General features: G+C 41.9%; 1 protein-coding gene and 1 long non-coding RNA gene across 6 annotated transcripts in view; one reads left to right on the top strand and one right to left on the bottom strand.

Moving 5' to 3' along the window:
- The window catches only part of SLC6A6 (solute carrier family 6 member 6), a 114,705-nt gene extending 103,761 nt beyond the window's left edge, over positions 1 to 10,944 (bottom strand). For all 5 annotated transcript variants that reach the window (XM_037387035.1, XM_037387040.1, XM_037387036.1 and 2 more), the window contains exon 1: positions 10,825 to 10,944. The gene's annotated coding sequence lies outside the window, so the exon portion shown is untranslated. The remainder of the gene's footprint in view (positions 1 to 10,824) is intronic.
- Positions 10,939 to 18,834, top strand: LOC119147716. Its single transcript, XR_005104133.1, has 3 exons — positions 10,939 to 11,013; positions 12,889 to 13,762; positions 14,694 to 18,834. It is a non-coding gene; the product is annotated as an uncharacterized LOC119147716 (long non-coding RNA).
- The last annotated feature ends 559 nt before the right edge of the window (positions 18,835 to 19,393 follow it).

Here is a 19,393-nt window from a genome sequence, read left to right as displayed (position 1 = left end):
GTTTCAGAATTTGGGGGTAATTTTGTCATCAGGTCTTTAAAAATGCATCCAGTCTTCCTAGCTCTCCTTTTTCATTTACCCCATAATCTGCTACCTGGCATCTGTGTCTTCATCCCGATTTCACCGTGTCACTGGAGAGTGTCAGAGTACCTCTTGTTATAGCGATAAAGATGAGCTCAGAGCACAGCCCAGGCTCTGAATATTTGGTAGCTTACAATAAGTTTAGTTCAGGCTCATCACAGGTGCCAAACTGGGATAGCCTTTCCATGCTTCTCCATGTTGCTGAAGATGAAACAAATTGGTTGTGATTAACACAGAAGGGTCACAACTAATAAAAGTCCTTTCCATCCAGGTGTTTTTATTCAGTATACATATAACCAAAATAAGAATTGTAACTTAGCAAGGCCAGTACAGGGAGACAGAGGAAAGCTGTTGTCACAGCAGTACTGCCATGGCTGTTGTTTCCTATAGCATCCTTTGGCTGCCTTCCACTCTCCAAGTGCCCCTTGCCTGGCTGCTCAGTTGTCCCACCTATGAGCTATAGATCTTGTGTTTCATGGCCCTGCACAGGCTGTCTCCATTTTATGGTATCTTCACAAGTCATTACTATGACTTACATAGCCAGGCTTGGTACACAGGTTCAACAGTGCAATTCCTTTGAACTGCATTCCTCAAGGCCACTTTTCATCCCATTATCAGATTGGTACTGACTAAAGGCCAAGTGGAAAAATCCCAGTGTGAAACACACTTCTGCAGCTGACATTCATGTAATGGCTATGTTCAGAAAAGGTTTGTTAAGAGACCTCACCATATACTGGACTATGTGAATTGTTTGTGTTTAGACTATAGTTTGAAGGATTTCTGGTCTCTCAGGGTTAAAGTCTCACTTTTCATAGGCAAACATTTTAGAGGACTTCTATATTAATGACATATCACTAGCCAGAATCAGAACTAGTTCTGCTTAGGCAACTACCTTGGAGAGAAAAACATTCAAGCGGTGACTCTGGGACATGAACTGGCTCCAGGCCTTAAGACAAGGACCATTTGCTACACAGGCTAACTACAGCAATTATACAGCCGAGGCTGGGGATTCAAGACAACAAAACTACTTCAAGATGTTAGGAAGGTCCCTCACTGCCTGTTGAGAAAAAAAAAAACAAACCAAACCAGCACAAACCAACCAACCCACAGTTACTTCCCAACAGTTTTAAAGCTTCTTTGCTTGCTACAGTAGAATAAAAGAAAGTGTCACAGTGATGGCTGTAGTCATCTAATGATAATGACCTTTGGCCACACAAGGTCCTTTAATGCACATGCGGGTCTTGTGCTGCACTGAACAAAGCCTATAGATACATGCATCCTGGAGCATCCCTGCACATACAGGCCACAGAAGGATTTTGCAAACTGCTTATATGAACTGTTGCATTATATTGCATTTAGCTTGAGTGATCAGTAGCTTATCACTTGACCTCTGGCTCAGATTCCTAATAACTAGAAGCATCTGACATAAAGAAAGCCTTTAGAGAAGGCACAGGAAAAGAAATAACTGTGCTAATTAAGCTATGCAAAGTGCCTTGGAGAAGAGTGCTCCACTTCAAGGATACCCTGACATTTCTGACCTATTACAAGTAGTGGCAGAAAAATTTCAGGAATTTGATGTGGAGTGTTTAATTGAGACATAGAGGAAAAGACATCAGTAGAATTTAAAATCAATCTCTTCCTTTACAGCTAAACCATATCAGACTCAGTAAATATTCTTAGCCACTAACGTGTCTTTATTTTGATTGTACAGGAGGTTAATCATACTCTCAAATGTGATAGAAAACCACATTGGCCTGTAGCATTTATGATTAATTCATTGCTCATAGTACAAATGTAAATGCAATAGTCCTATTGCCATATCCTGCTTAGAACTTAAATACCATTTTTCTGATTTATTTTCATCATTTAAACCTACGGACACAGAAGAATGTTTTGAATTTTACATACGATACATCTTTCTGAGAGTGAACCTGTAAAAATGCAGCCCATTTAATAATACACTAAGCACCTTTCACATCCAAAAACCCATAAATCCCACAGTATCCTCATAGGAAACATATACTGATTTATCCATTTTTAAAAAATGGTTAAACTGAGGCTTGAAAATAAAGAAAGTGACTTAACAAGGTCAAAATGCATGTTAGGTACAGACCTGGGAAAAGAAGTCCTGATTCAGACTCCTAGTTGCCTGCTGTACCAGTTTGATAGTATTCCTTTCCTTGCCTGCATTTAGAAACGTGGATGTCCCATTCAAATAAGAGATGCTGAATGAGAGACGACTTTTCTTCCTAGGATGGTTTGGAGCCTCCCAGAAGAATTTCTGGTTGTCCTTCAAATGAAATGTGCAAATTATTACCTAATTTGCATAATAATTTCACTAGTAGGCAAAATTCAAGCCTCTTGTATTGCATAATAGCTCTCCTTTTTCATTTACCCCATAATCTGCTACCTGGCATCTGTGTCTTCATCCCGATTTCACCATGTCACTGGAGAGTGTCAAACTGGGATAGCCTTTCCATACTTCTCCATGTTGCTGAAGATGAAATAAATTGGTTGTGATTAACACAGAAGGGTCACAACTAATAAAAGTCCTTTCCATCCAGGTGTTTCTATTCAGTGTCTGGAAGACGACATGAATACCTGGATCGACTCTCCAGAGATTTCTGAGTTTTTCCTGTTAGTGGGTACACAGAGGACTAGATTTGCAATCTCCTCACACTCTGGTTTGTGCCTCCAGCTATATTTAATCCATATACCAGGGCAACAGCTTGCTACTGCTACTAGCTGTATTACAGTGGAAGCGACTGATGAACCTGAGAAGAATCAGAATAAATACACCCTACAGTTACAGCATTTTCTCCCTCTGACTTCCTAACCAGAGCAGTATCCTTCAGAGAGAGGAATCCAGATCCCATTAAATGGGAGAAAGTTGACCGGGGGAGGCACCAGCATCCCTTTGATGGCAGAGCCAAGAAAGCTATCTAACTGTCCCATTGAAAAGTTTCCACTGGACCAAAATGAAAACAAGGATTCAGTTTGGTCACGCTTGAGAGTGGCTTTTTAAATACCTGTCTGGGTCTATCCTTTCTTCAGTTCTGGGTGTTGCATGCTATGCCCTCATGCCTTCGCTCCTCTCCTGCGGCCATGTAGGCTGGCTTGGGGAAATCTGTGCTATGACTTGTGCTGCTCTGCATTTCTCGATGGTGGTGTGCTAGCTTAAGCTGCCTTATAGGGTAACAGGCTATCTGCAAGCTTAATATGATAAGGAGCAAGAAAGAATATATTTACGTTGTTTTATTTACATAAAAAGCAATGTAACTGGCTCTCTCTGTCTCAGTCTTGTGCTATTAATAAAATCCATGTGAGGAATATACAAATTTACACCATGTGTGGAACCTATCAACATAACTAGTCTCTAGCTAGAATACTTTCCATGCTGTGTATCTCCATATAGCCCATCTTTCTGGGACATGTGACTCAGAAATGTGTCATCAGGACACATGTAGTCACTGGACTGATGAAAGGAATTAAAGGGAAACAGAAGCAACAATGCCACTTCTTCCAACCTCTGCTCAGTTTGTTGCTGCTGTTCTCTGAAAAAGTTAGTGAGACAGGAAAAAGATGCCATCGTCCCAACTTGGCCGTGGTTTTACCTTTCATACAGCAGACTTTTATGTAAGGCCATATTCTTCCAGGGGTTATGAAGAAAAAGAAACTAAAAATCCACAGCTGTCAGTTTTTAAAAGCAAATAATCACTCCCACGCAATGGCTGAAAGGCAGACTTGTACCTAAAGACTTGCAACTGGCATCACTGACATTTTTCATTGTCCAATCAAAATGTTAAAAATAAAAATAAACAGAGCCTACAAGGAGAAAAATACACTGGATTTTAACATTCTTTCACAATTCATAACCAAAGCTGTGGTCAGCAACATGGACCGAGAAAGACATTTGGGTTTAAGTCATGACTTTAATCAGACAGTCTCACTGGCATCCCGTGGAAACCTTCCAAATTAAATGGATGTCCAAATTAGAGACATTCAGACTAAGGATGAAACATCACAAATAAGCTCTTTTGTCTAGAATAAATAGAACCAAAACAGTCAAATGCTCAGGAAGATAACTGATACAACATTGTTCCCTTGGGCATCTTTGTTAGTGATTAACCCAGTGTGTTTTAAATGCCTAAAACAATGAAACTAGTGGACGCTATTCTAGTCCTCTGGGCATGAACTGTCCTCCTAATCTCTGCTCACCAGGTCTCCCCACAGCCACATCCTTCCAGTGCCCTGCTTCTTCCTTCCAGCCTCCAGCTGGTGACTCACTATTTAATCAGCGCAGTCATCAGGATATACACCTAACAAACCAGAGCAACCCCTGATCTCGCTGCCGTGACCTCTGCCGTGCCTATTCCCAACTTTTATTACTTTCACTCATTGTGCCAAATCTAAACTTAGACTGTCAGCACTTTGGGGCAAAGCTCCCACCATATGTGGCATGAAGCTCCCTGCCTGCCCCGTCTCACGGCCTCTGCACACCTTCTGTAAGCACCTTAACTGCCCAAAGGGATGAAGGCAAGAAAGGACCACAAGCCTCAAGCCCGATTAGGTTTGAAATCAAGGGTAAAACTTCCACTGGCATCAACAGTGCTGGATCAGGCAGGGACTGATCCTGAAGGTACTGCATCTTCTCTGTGGTGAGGGATTTCATCTTGCAGAATAAAGTCCTAAAGCCAACAAACCATTTTAATGAGAATGGTGAAACTCCTCCAGCAGGGCTTGTTAGAAAGTTACCTGTCATGAAAGGCACACAGCATTAAGGACTCTTGAGATGTAGGGGTCACCAGAGGATATTTTATCTTTTGCTGTTTTCTCCAGAAAGAATAAAGGAGATGGAAGATAAAAAGTGAGATTATTTCACAGCAGAGGAATGTTTCTACTTACAGGAAGATAAGCCTCTACCACTGAAGTCAAGTAATCTGCAAAAGATGATTATGAGCTGCATTGCCACACACTCTACAGAGTTTTGTAGTCTCCCCTCTTCCTCATCAATATTATCCCTGTATTTTATGTAAAAAACTACATTATATATTACATTATGTAGCCCAGCTGATTTTAAGATCCCCTCCAAGTCCAGGTACTAATTAGAATAAAGAACAACATCAACATAAGTGGCAGGACTTTTGATTATGTCAGACTGACAATGGATACTTTAACAAAGAAAACAGTCTAATCACATCGTGGACACAGTGTTCAATTATCCACGGATGGATTACCTGAGCCACGGATGGACCCACTCTGTCTTCCCCCACAGCTTTGCTGCATCACAGCCAGGACACAGACTCACACCTGCTGACAGTTTCTCGGTGCCTTAGGTTATCCCTGTGCTCTAAGGAGATGCACTTACCGTATTTTAAAAGATGAACACACTGAATAGTCACTCCCACTGGCACATGTTTCGTATTAGCTGTGGGTAATGTCCCCCCTCCCTTTCCCTGCCCTTCTTCATTATCTGGATAACTGGCTGCAGACTTCTGTAGGAGTAGTTTTGGTAGTCACCACAGGAGTGCATTATGAAAGAAGGAGCTCAGTTGTACCAATATCTTAATTATAAGACCAGAAAGGCTGCATAACACAAAGTTTCTGCCTTCCAGACCCCTGTATTTCAGATCTCATTCTGCATCCAGCAGTCAATGCTGACATTTCTACACTGCCCAGGCTCCCTCTTCTGCAGATTTCACCAGCCCAAGGTTTGTCTGGAGGAAATCCACACTTCAAATGTAGATTTTGGTGAAGTTTGATGATGCAGAAACTTATCAAAGCAGCAGCCTGCAGAAAAGCAGCGTATGGGCAGCAGTGACCTCCAGTTCTCTTTGCAAACTGCCTGTTGCAAAGGTGCTCTACTTATATTTACATTGATAAGTGACAGAGGGTCTCCAGGGTGCTAAGGCACTTTTGGGGCTCTATAGCAGCAGGAACTCCTTGCTCAGTGGGGTAGAGCTGGGAGCCTCAGGCTAAAACTGGCTGGTCACTATCCAGACCACAAGGATTTCAAAACATATGGTACCCATGGGCTGGATCTAACCACTTGCAACACATTGCTTTCTCCCTATGCCATCTACTCCCTTCCAAAAATCCCACAATTGCTTTTATTGTGACTTAAGTCAGCTCCCTTCTCTAAAGGGAAAACACACAGCACTTTTGGACCATGTCTGATATAATGATTCTGTTCAGTTTCCAAACTCCCCTTTAACCATAGTCCAGGGAGTCAGCAAAGAGATAAACCTCACCTAGCTGCAGAAACGCCTTCTCCACACTGCATTCATAGGTATCCAGAGAGAAAGAGAGAACACACACCTCAGGACACAGGATCTGACTCAGAGATACCTAGGAAGAGTCAGATGAGGCACCAAGAACATCTCAGACCCAAGGAATTAACCTGTTTCATTGGCGTTGAACAAGGACTTCAGCCTGCGCAGGCAAGATTAATAGCAGCAGCAGCATATTTTCACATTATTTGTCCAACAACATAAATATACCCTGTTATTTCAGGATATCTCTTTTTAGCTATACTGTCCTCTATGGGAGATGGTAGAAGCAAGGCTTGTAGTCATTTGGGAATGACAGGAGGTGAAGAGTTGGTAAAAAATACACATTTAAGTTATTAGCAAAGAGTAGACCCTTCCTTTCCTAGATTCTACTTTTCAGATTGTCATAAAGTTGTTCCCTCTGTTACACTCCTATTTACCTGAGATTTGCTTATTTAATTAGCTACTAACAGTCAGGTACACAAGGAACTATGCTTTTCTTTCTACTGGATACAGTCGCTGTGAGCTCCCCCAAAAAAAGTCACCCCCCCGTATCAGCTACCACACATTCAGTTTTGGACTGACTTCTCTGAAATATCTAGTGATATAAATTCTTGGAACAAAGGGGGAAGGAGCCTCATGCCATACATATGGGAGCATGGCTACACAGAGATAATATTTCACCTTCAGGAGACTTGTAACTGCAAGGTTTTTTTCATTGCTTTCATCATCTAAATATCTACGTATGGGGTGTTACTGGAAATCATGTGACATCCTGAGCTTCCCCTGCTTGTAAACATGTGTAAGAATTTCACTTTCTGATTGCTGGATACTGCAAGTGAGGTACTTTTGCTCTACCAAAAAATTTATGTTCGTGAAAATAGTTTTCTTAATTTATGCTAATCTTCTAAAACTGCAATACTCAGCCGTAACTTTCCTTTACAAAGCTTGGATGTGTTAGCACAAAGGTATGAAATTTCATGAAATTCATTATTTATGATGACATTGTCATCTACAGCAAAAAGTACCTAAACGAAATGATAATAATTAAGTGTACTCAGCTGCATTTTCCCTGAGAATTTCCACATGCTCTGAGTGTGGGAGAACTGACTCATTCTTTACAGAGGACGCAGTATAAATCCTGCTAATTACTTGTGCTGTGAGTGTTATCTACAATTCATTTATTACATGAGAGTTAGAGGTCTCTGGTACTTTTTCAGTAAAGTGCCATTAATATTGCAGCTGGCTACACTACAGACACTCTGCAAGAGCCTGCGAAATCATGTTTCAGATTGGGTAGAAATATTTTAAATATACTTTTGTTCAACATAATTTTAGTATTTCTTCTTGGAACGTACTTCCCTGTCAAATGAAACAGTCTCAGCAACTCCAGCAGGGTAAAACAAGAAGGCCCCAGCTGCAGCTGGAATTCAGAAATAGATATTATGCAGCACCAAGAAACACTGTGCGTTGTTAAAGGATTCTTTGAAGGAGTGCAAGACTGGAAGTGATTCCCCTGCCATTTATCAATCCCCTATTATTAAAGGACACGATCCAGGATAACTCTCAGAACTAGCCAACAGGTTGTTAATTAGTAGTCATTATTACACAAAACTAGAAACCAGGTAATAAGAATGCAACACAAACCGTGCCACCAGTGAGACACCACCCAGACCATTTCACAAACGGTCTCTATGCTGAGAATACTGCCCACACCTGGATCTGCCACAAGTCTGCCCAGTTCCACCACTGAACCAAGTGCAGCAGGAAAAAAAATTCTATATGCAGCAGTATGTTTTTGTATAAACCAAGAAAAGATGGCAATATACAGGGAAGCGGAAAGGAGAAGGAAGATGAGGAAAGCAACACAGGAGATGAAGTAAACCACATCAAGCTTGAAAGAACTTGTCAAGGCCTTATCCTGCTATAGATCAGTTGCTGTAGTTAGCTGAGCTGCTCCACCTTTCCAATAAACCAATATGAATCCCATTTAATTTTAGTACCATTCATATCCAGACTCATGTGCATGTCTGCATGTCTCTAGCATATACATTAGGAAACTAATGGAAAGCACGCGATAGCACTGGTCAGAGAAGATAGCTGATGTTCCCTTCACAACCCAAAATGTTGTAAAAATATAAAATAATATTTTGGGCCGAGATGACTCAGGAATCGGCATCAACTTGCCAACTTGGAAGGCCCTAGGATGTTTGCTTCAAATAGTATCTTGGTAACAAATTCGTATGTCACATTCACGTACACAAATCCGTACATAATGAGATTAAAGGTCACAGCTCCTTAAAAGAAGCCCTGTTAAAACTGAAATACAAAACAAGTCTGCTGTTTACAAACAGAAAACTTAGAATCCAAAAGTGTTTCATTAACTGAATTAACCTATTTCTACAGCTCTGCTCTGTAATAGCCTGTAGCAAGAAGAGCCCCTTATTTTTTTTCCCCATGTTTTTTATCTGGCATTTTTATCATGCCTGGCTTTCAACTGGGAGCATTACACTTTGGGTAAAGGATTATTTTGAAGACTTACAGATTTTTGATAGGCTGAAAACAGGGGCTTTTTTGTGTGCAGGAAAAGTTCCCTTTGATATTAAGAGGACAGGAATAAGCCCTTACTTTATGCGCTGCCAACTGCCATGTGAACCTGATAACAGTTTAAGGGTGCCATCACAGAGATGAGCTCTATAATAAGCAGTAACACAAAGAATTAAGAATGGGAATAGCTAGACTGTATGTGAGAACCAAAAATTCCTGCCAGTCCTCTAGAAAAACGTCCCTGCAAAGAGGATGCCACATCCCTTTAGATGTTTACAGATAGTATCAAGGAAAAAAACCCAAACAAATCTACTAACAGAAGTACATTGGAGATTAAGTGTACCTGAAGAGTTGGACTGGGTCAGCTATAGGGCTAGATTATTATTGTACTAAAGTCGCCAATCACTTGAGTCATGACACAAGCTGGCCATGAATATCCCGTAACATGCCCCTAGACCCTTTACCTTGCATGGTCACTAGTCATACGCAAAAACTGTGACAATTTCAAGCATTGTGATGATATCTGTACGGGTTATTTTGCAGACCAGAAAAAGGTGTTTGGGAAAATAAAGTCACATGTTTTGTGTGAAAAGCCAGCCTGCCTGAAATTATATATTCTGACCTCAGCATTAAACAGAAGTTATCAGTTTCTTAAAAGAAAACATAGTATGCTTTGGAAGTTAAAACAAACTTCCGCATAACTGGAGCAGAAACCTCATACTTAATCTCTGTGCATTTGACATGAAATACAGAAACCTCTGATTCAGAGTTCAGTATGTTTAAATGGGTTCCAAATAGCCTTAAGGGCAGCTCCAAAACTAAAGGTAATTATGAATTTTATTATGAAAAGAAAACCTTGAATTTCTCAAAGAAACCAAAGGCTTGGTTTAAACCCTGAAGAGAAACTTGTGGAGACTGGTCCACGCTGGATCACCAGAACTGGATATACGGGCTGGTTCTGCACCAATCTGGTCATGTCTGAAGCGCATCTGTGAACAATTTCTATGGCTTGCACTTAAGAGATACACACATAAAAGCATTAACTGAGTCTCACCTACAAATTCAGTCTGGATCATCCTGCAAAATTAGCTGCCTTCAAGAGCAAAGCTCCCAGGGCCCTTGACACAGAAGCCTGAAGATTAGGCATCACTTGTTTGACCAGTTAGCTGCTATTTGGTACAGGCTTGGCATAAATTCATTTAGTCATAAAAAAAAAGGTTCAGAAAGTCTTTATCTTGCTAGAAACAAGCAGCAGCAGAGAGTTTCCTTGCTCAGAATTCCCAAGATCTGGCCTGCCAGTGGGTTTAAGGCTCACAAAACCCCACTTTTCCTTGCTCTCAGCATCTCACTCACAACACCATCTCCTGGCTTCCTCTCTCTCTAGCATCTCTGGCTCGAGGTCAATACTTTAGGCACTGTAACAGTAATTGGGGCAATCAGGCAACTCTGTTCTGCCCTGCCATGTGGCCAGCGCTGGCTCCCAGCACCTTGCTCAGCACTAGAGCAGGACCAGTCCCTCCATCTTGGAGCCTGGAAGACAGCACCCAGGAAACCCACTGGCTGCAGCTGGCTGCAAAAACCTCCCTGTATGTGAACACTTCTCAGCGTAACTCTATTTAATAAGTACCACAGAACGGTATTGATTTTACCTCTGTGTTGTACCTAGCACGTAGCCACAGCTAGGTATTGCACCACAGGGACCTAACGTTTGTTTTTCAATGATGGTCTGTGTTGGCTTATTAACCTCCAGGCCCATTTCCCACCCCCAACTTGAATCTGTGCTCTTGCTATACTTCCTCCTAATCGCCCAAAATTCGATTGCTCGTCTCCTCCATGCCCTGGGATTGCTCAAGATATCAATTTGATAGTGCTGATGCTCTTCTTGTACTGACACTAGTTTCGTATTATAAAAGCCCACCTGACTTACCAGCACTCTGTTTATTTTCTGTGATTTCCAGAGGAGAGTTCAGCAGGTTTCCACAAACCTTAAAGACTTGGTTACAAGACTTGTACTGCAGAGACCCTGGCACAGGACATGTGACAGCAATCCAAGGCTCACAAGGTGGTTCTGCGAGGCTTTCCAAGAAATAGGGCTCCTATCAGCAACCGAGGCACTGTGAATCCCTGGTCTGGGCTGAACATTTATACCACTAACAACTGCTTATTACTGCTGACATGAAAAATCACCGATATTCAACATTTAGAGACTTTTACCAAACATTCCTAAAACTTAATGTGTTTTTCCTAATAATGACAAGATATAAAATCAGTAGCATAAGCTACACTTATTTTCTGGTCTGCTTATATTTTCCACTTTTTTTTTTTTTTCATAGTATGGGTATTACAAAGTAAACCACCAAAGCTTTAAATAACAGTCATCTACTTTTAACACATGTAAATTAAGGGCCTAGCTTTGGCAGCTTTTAAAGCATAAGGACAATAAGGGAGACCATTTGGAGACTCAAAGACAATTACCTTATTTCTGTGTGTACATTAGCTGTACAGACCTCGCTCTGAGCACACATTAATTCCACCAAAACTTAGACTAGGTTCCACACCAAGGTATCCAGCTCAGCATTAGGGGCTTCTCACAGGAGGAGCACGAGCACATCCCTCAGACTTCTTGGGAGAGAGATTTGACCCTTCTAAATTAGACTCAAACTTCACTACAGCCTTAAAAAGCCTCCATCTCCTCGCATTGACACTGCTGAATCTTATTTTTACTTGGCAGACAATGTTTCCCACACACCTGCCTCTCCTTGTCCCACATCCTTCCCTCCAGAGTTTTCATTGCTCCCATCTCCCTAATCATCTCAGGCTCATTTCCAGAGATTTGCTTTTAAAAATACAGTAGCATGCTATAAACAGGCTAGTCTTCTCAGCTTTAAAACTCGCTCAAGTTGCTGTTTCAGAGGCAGAAGAGGGTATTCCCAGGGGACCCCCTCGACGTGACCATTCATCTGTCTACATCAGCAGTTCCCAAGCTTGTTGGCTTGCAACCTCTTTTCCAGGCTCGTGACCTCCCTTCCATCAGCACTCCTCAGGGCTGCGACCCTAACTTTGGAAACTTCTCATCTGGATCAGTCAAAAGTGGCGTCTCAAGAATAATTTTCCAGCCAGTGCCACGTTTGTTTATGCTTCTCAGTGGCATGATTACCCTGAATTTCAGGTTCAAACTTGTCTCTTTGCTTGTCTGTTAAGTCTAGAAAGAATTTTTGGGTGTCACTCAGCCAGCAGATAGTGAACTCTGTAACTTCTGACTGTTCCGGTTAGAGACCTGGTACAGCATTAAGCACTTGTCTGCAAAGTTCAGCTGTGCCTAGATGAAGGAGGGATTTTGCTTTTCTGCAGAGTCTGGAAACATCGTTGTTTTCTCTACTTGCATGTCACGATCATTCAGATACAACTGCTACTATATCCAAATCACTCCTTATACAGTAACATGGTTTCATCTGCCACATTGTGCATCCTCACTGCCTCACACGCACATGCAACTGGAAGAACTCTCATAGCCACTTTTCTGCACATCAGTTTGTCTTTCTCTTTACAGTCACTGAGAATGTGTGATTAGTAAAACTTTAATAATCAGATTTCTAACTCTGCTTTGTCATCTTTGCTCACTGGTAAAAGAGTGGGGGAAAAACAATGGCAAAGTACTTTGAACAGATCTTGAAAACACTACTAAAAATGCTACAGTTTCAGAAAATGTGCAGTTTGGATGTGCTACAGCTAGTTCTGCTTTGGAATTTCCCTGGCATTGAAATAACTGGGAACTTTTCAGCTATCCATTTCTCTTATTTTTGCATCACATCCCTACTCAGCCTACATGTTGCTGTAGAGGTGGTTCCACTCCTGCATCAAAGACTCCTTTAGCTTTGCTGCCCACAGAACCTCTCTCACGTGGTACTCTCTTACTCTGAGCCTAAAGTGGTTGTTTAAATTTCTATTTGACCTCAGTGTATTTTAGTGTTACTGTTTTTCAATTAAACAGCCAAGAGATATCTGCCTAGACACACCAGGCTGGAATCTGGGGAATGTAAAGTGGAAGCTTAGCTGCAGTGGCAACACCTGGGAGCAGCCAGCCTTCATACCTGCCTTGGGAAAACACAGAATATACATCTTGAGTCCAAGTGGAACCAGCCAACACAAGTGTATGAAAGGATCCACCACCATCTATGCAGCTGAGGGAGATCAGTAGAGGAGAAAGACATTTGGGGTCTGTGGCTTTGCACCGCTCAAGCATGTATGAGTACACAAGGCAGTCGGGTACAACCCCTTTTTGCAATTACTCAGTCTCCATCTGAGGTTTAAGCATCTGACTTTGGTTGCTGCCAATAAAAGAGATTAGGCTGAAAACATCTCAGCATGAAAGGCAACCACTGAAGCCAACATCAGGGCTTCTCCTTCCCTCAAATATGAGGGCAAAGCCCCACGGCCTGGCAGTGCAAGCCAGCAAATGAGGAAAACTAAGTCATGCTTTGTTAGAATAATACTTCGTGAGCACCAGAGCACATCATCAACAAGAGGTTCCTGTTTGAGCCTGTAATGATTTGCATGAGACCATCACTTGTTTGCCACTGTACAGCACTTTCCGAAGGGCTGATGATCCCTACTGAACTGCAAACAGTTTTCTCTTTCTTCCTGTCTTGTTGACCCACTGTGCTTATAAGAGTGCATCAAGGACAGATTTGCCTTCTGCCTTCTCTTGTGCCATTATGAAATGGAAAACTGGTGGAGATGTCAAAGTGATTGGGCTTGAGAAGCTACTGTGGTTATGGCTACAGAGTTGAGCATAATCCGAAAAATATCTGCCTGAGACTTTTCCAGTTTCAGTCAGGGGCATTCAGATGGACAGAAGATGTCAGGTTTGTGGGATGTTGTCTGGTTGTGGTTGGATTTTGTCTTTTTAAATAAATATTTGGATTTGCTTCAGCTAGGATGGAATTAAAAATTTTGCGAGAGAGGATAGAGCATTGGACAGTTCCCAGATCTGCAATAGCAGTGCTTAGAAAACTTGCTTCTTCATGAATAATGTTCTACATAAAGGAAAAACTTTGCTGTTAAATGGAAAAGGGATACCAAAATCAAAATAATCTTTTACTTATCCTGCTAATGCACATTAAATAATGGTTGGTAGTCCCCAACTCTGTATAGACTAGATGGAATTTAGTAAAAAAAAAAAAAAAAAAAAAAGCAGATAGACAACTAAAAAGATTTTGACTAGTACAGGAGATAAATGCTCCTTTTGAAGAAAAGGCTATCAAAGGTTCATGGCTGAAAAACTAATTGCATTGTAGCTATGTGGTGTCTGTATAATCAGGTCAGACTCCCATTTGATTTATCAAATGCACAGGCTCTTGTTTCAGTGGTGTAGGGGAGCACACTTTGAAGTGCATATTTCATATCTGGATGAAGGTCTCATGTACAGGTGCAACATTTGTAAAATGTCCAAGAAAATACAAAGGGGCCTTTTAAAAAGACTCCCCCAGCTTGGAACAGAGGTTCTTCTCTTGAAGATTATAAGATCATTCAAGCTAATGTTTGGGCTCCTCCTGCTCACCCAAAGAAACCAAACAGCATGTGGATGTGTTAGAAGGTGGTAGACTCAATCTCGTCAGGATTTTTTTCTGGTAGCAAGGTCATATGCTTTATTGATCCACTGGAATATGGAAATGGCAAATACTTTTTGGAAAAGATGGATGTCAAAGGATAAGGGAGCAGAGTTCAGCTAGATTTCCATCATAGCTTTCAAAGACACCTACAGTTGTAATGGTTCATGTCATTAAACGTCCACAGGTCTTTCCTACCACTGCCAGCGCAGAAAAGACTCCAGCAGATATCTTCAATGTTTTAGACTTCAGTGTACTAGAAGGCCGAACCTAAACAAGAATAATTTGGGGAAGCAGAGGGAGATTGAAAAGGTATGTAAGAGATGAAAGTGCTTTTGAAAAAAGAGAAGCTTACATGTGATCGCATAGCAGCAGCAAAGCAAGGGATGAAGAGAAAGTCTGAAGTGAACTCTGCTGGCCACTCTGACAGCCCTCCCAGAAAAATGACAGTTAAGCTGGCACATCTTGGTAAGGCTCCCACTGCCAAGGACGGTACACAGAATGATGCTTAGGGACCCATTCTGCTCGATTTATTACAGGAAAGATAATAATGTTTGCTCATTTTACTCATGTATCAGTTCTGAATCTGTGCCCAGTAATGCTATAAAGAGGGAAAAAATAGCTGGTGAAAGAATCTTGCGATGTGGCAAAAGAATTCACTAAAAATTTGCAATTCTGAGAATAACTATCAGAAAGTTCACAGGGCCTCCTGTGTGATCCCGCACAAAGGGAAAGGATCTAGATAAAATAAGATCTTATTTGTGAAACTGAAAAAAACGCATGTAGTCCTTGAAAGGAGATGAACTATTGGAAATAATAAGGTCGCAAAAGGAATAATTCAGCACAGTTTGTTACTTCTTGCCCTTCGTTGGCATATTATTCACTAAACCAGCCCAGAAGAAAACACAGGCATGGAAAATGAGTGCATCTAGGCATTAGCATGAGAGCAGTGAGCCTTACTCCACCAGTTCTCAAAGAAGGAAACTTTATATTATACGATGACAACAGATCGCATCTCAGACACCAAATCTACAGTCTCAAAGACAGAAACATTTTATCCACATCTGGGATATTACAGTGACCCTACAAACTTGGAGGCTGATGAAATTAGGACAACTTTCTTTGAAGGTGCCAAAGGCACGAATGCCAAAACAAGACCAGGAACCCGAAACTAGTAGTGCACCAGACTATGAACCAACAGAATAGCCCCAATGATGCTGGAGATCAAGCAGCTGGGGACCGGGGGAAGAGACCACAGACCATGGGTATTTGAACATGTTTACATGCAGCGTAGCATTATCCATGTGTCACGCACAAAAGCGGAACCTATTTCTGTGCGCTACCCTTGAGGAAGACTGCAATATTGCCTTATGACATAATACTCATGGGATGGGCACTTCTCTAAATTAAGCACTTTCTAATGCCAGATAGTCTTTCAGACTTGCTTTTTTAGTGGATGCTTTTTAAAATAGCTTGCTGTCCAGTGACTTGGAGTCACATGCTTGTGCCATTGATCATTCAGAGAGTATTTCACAGATTCTTTGGGAAAAATACTCAGACTTGCCTAGATAAATAACAGAGCTACGCCTGTCACAGAAACTCCCTTCTCTGCCTGGAACAAACTGAAGACAGGGGGAGATGTTTCCACAGTCAGCACCAGACCTAAGACTAAGGAGTGAAAGGTGCTCACCTGTAATTCTGAACTCCAGGCCTATTGCTCACAAGCAGAACAACAAGAATAAATGGTCAGTAGACTGACATAGGTAAAGACATGTACCACACGAGGGTGCAGAATTGGAAAGGAAGGCTGGGATTAGGTCTGTTTCAAGAAATGCATCTCTGCAGAAGAAGCAAGAGCGCCTGGTCAGGGGATGCAGACAGGGACAGACACAGTCATAGCTAAACCCCTGAGGGTGGCACAGACTGCTGAGTGGGCTGTCACTGCTTGGGAACAGCAGCAGGGCCTCCCCTTGCCCCTGGCTAGTGCCAGGTGGGTGTGCAAGGAGCTCATGGCAATGGGATCTGAGTGAGTTGCACTGGTGTGCTTTTAGAGCTTGTGCTTTTTATTAAGTCCCAGATTTGCGTGTCACTGGTCTGGGAGCATCAGTGTATCTGTGGAAAGGCAGTTCCTGTGCCCAGCTATTCTAGTTGCTATGCATAGCAAGGACAGAGAGGCAAAGCAGTTTTAGAGAGACAAAGGATTTTTGCATCCGTTGCAAGTCTCTTCCTTTCTCTGGCATGAACTGGAGGCACCTTGAAGACAGCTCCAAGTTATCTCTGGTTCGCAGTGCCCACAATAGGCCCCCACGCTGCAATGCATTTCAATACGGGCCCATCTGCAGTGACCCATGCAGTGTGTCATGAGCTGGAAGGAGCTATACAAAATGGGTTTGTTCTTGCCTCTCCTGCCCCCTTTCTACAGCCTCTGAGAGCTGCAGGACAGCGTGTGAGAGATAAGTGCAGCAGGAAGTCAAGCCCTGCTCCAAGAGTGGATTGAGAAACTTTGTTAAATAACTGTCCGGTAAAGGTGACTGGGAAGTCTGATGCATTTAAGCGTAGATCTTAAGAGGACAGATCATCCTCGGAAGGAAACTACACACCTTCAGTTATGTCCAAGATCACCACAGACCTCAACTGAATAGTCCAGAAGGCACCAGGAGTTCACTGGTATGAATGAAAGCTGCTCGGCTGAATGCTGCAATCCATCACACACCAAGCTGCCATAGAACTAAACCCCAAAATGCCTTAGCAGAGCTGACCACACGGCCATCTGCCACCCACCGCCGAGGCCCAGCAACCTTCGCCACCACCACCTAGACATCACCGCATAGGTGGCCCGTCTCATTCTCTTAGGTGTACCTGATGGACTTAAAAGAGGATTTAGGCACCCAGAATTAGGCCTCAAAACTACACTGAACTCAAAGGGCATAAGCAAATTGTGCAAACAGCCATGGTCCTCGCTGTCCAAATGTGAGAGATGCTGCAACGGAGGGCAGCCACTTCGAATACATGACCAGAAGCTGCCATATAATTCCTTGCAAAAACAAAAGAACTATTATATTTATCACAAATTCGCTAAGTAAGGTTAATACCCTGGCACTGACCCTGCCTTGTATGCCCTCAATAATACTACCATGCTTTGTCCTGTTAAGGTTTTACAGCAGCAGAGATAACATGCGGTCGATAACCCATTATAAATAGGTACTGTTCTGCTTCTGCCCCTCCCCACGGCCCCCACCCTGTTGTAGCAGGGAAAGCAATGCTTCAGCCACAGAACTTGTTCCATGTCAGCCCCTAACCAGCTTATGCTTGAAGACAGCCATGTGGTCTTTATCCTGACCAGTTGAATAGCCTGCGCGAATATCAACATTATCATAAATCATTCAATTGCTGAAAGTCATCTTCCCATCAGAAGGAGCTGAATAGCAACCATTTCAATCCTTATGTACATCCATTTACAGCAGCTGAGGTGTGGGAGTACATAGACCTATTTTTCAGCTAGCATGATAATCAACCCATTCTTCGTTAAGAGTGAATTCATTTGCCTTAATATTAGTCCCAAGTAACAGTTCTAGAAATTGATATGTAATCTACAACTAAAATCGAAGATTATGCTGAGGCCGCCAAACTTCTTGATTCCTCAAAGCACATTTAAAGACCCCAGCCAGATTCTGATCTTGGTGTGAATCTGAACATTATTGAACTCAATTTAAAAGCCACCACTTTAGTGTGGTGTTCTCAGTCAGCACCCAGTGTAGCCTAAAGATCAGAATCTGTCCTTAATATCTTCTGGCGCACTGGTAAATGTGCAGAACTAGCTCCAGGACTATTTATAGCTTACCACGATATATACACACTGCAGCTTCCAAAAGCATATTTTATTTTTTGGAGGACAATGCTTTCAGAAATGTAATAAAGGCACAAGTTTTGTTTTAAAAAAATCTGCTCAAACCCTTAACCTGGAAGAGTGGCCCTGTGCTGCCAATCAGATAATTAAGCTTAATTCTTACATCACACTTATTTGTAGACTCACTGTGTAGTTATGGTTGCAGCTTATCTAACAGGAGAAATTTGAAACCAGAGTTTTAGAAACAATAGAAGCAAGGCTGTCACTAGCAGGCTGCCAATGAATCATGTCCCTGCAGTCAAGTTCTTCTCACGAAGGTCATTCGTAACGAAATACACCTCTCCTGGAGCTGGCAAAATGCTGAAAGTGGGTTTCAGTTTTACCCTAATAAACATGAACAAATCAATTAACAGAACAACTTCACCTAGTAGTATTTTTAAGTTCTGCTGATCACAAAACTTAATAGTAAAGGTTATCAATTGAGCAGGCCTGCTTGCTTCTGTGTCTGTGATTTTACCCTTTAATTTAGGTTGAAGTTATCCTAAAACCCAAACTTTTAAAAACCTTAAGACAAAAGCGATTTACCATTCTCTTTCACATTTTCAAACAAAAAAAAAAAATTTAAGGACTAAGTAACTTTCTTCCATACCATTCAGAACTGAAACCCTGAAACCACTGAAAGACAGTGAGCCTCCATAAAAAAGGATTTTGCCAAGAAACAGAAAGCAGCACTGACACTTCTCTTTCGTGTCCAGAGAGATATGCAGAAAAGGACACACACAAAATAAATATGATCAGGTTCTACCTGTGTCATAATATGGAAGCTGGTTTTGCTCATACGTAGTTATTTTAAGTAACTGCTCTGCCTGCAGCTCTTAAAGAGAAAAAAAAAATCTCTTGTGCTGCACTTGCAAAAGAGCTCCAGATTTTCTGCAAGAGGGAAAAAAACAGATGACGGGGGAGCTACTCTTTTAAGAAGAATGTCATTGGCACAACAGCTGGCAGTTGGTGGGATATTATTTATATGTGCAGTTGTTCAT

This window comes from Falco rusticolus, chromosome 4 (assembly GCF_015220075.1).
Source record: "Falco rusticolus isolate bFalRus1 chromosome 4, bFalRus1.pri, whole genome shotgun sequence".
In the NCBI taxonomy this organism is placed as follows: Eukaryota; Metazoa; Chordata; class Aves; order Falconiformes; family Falconidae; genus Falco; species Falco rusticolus.
Note: the sequence above shows the minus strand (reverse complement) of the source record. Positions and strands in the feature narration are given on the sequence as shown.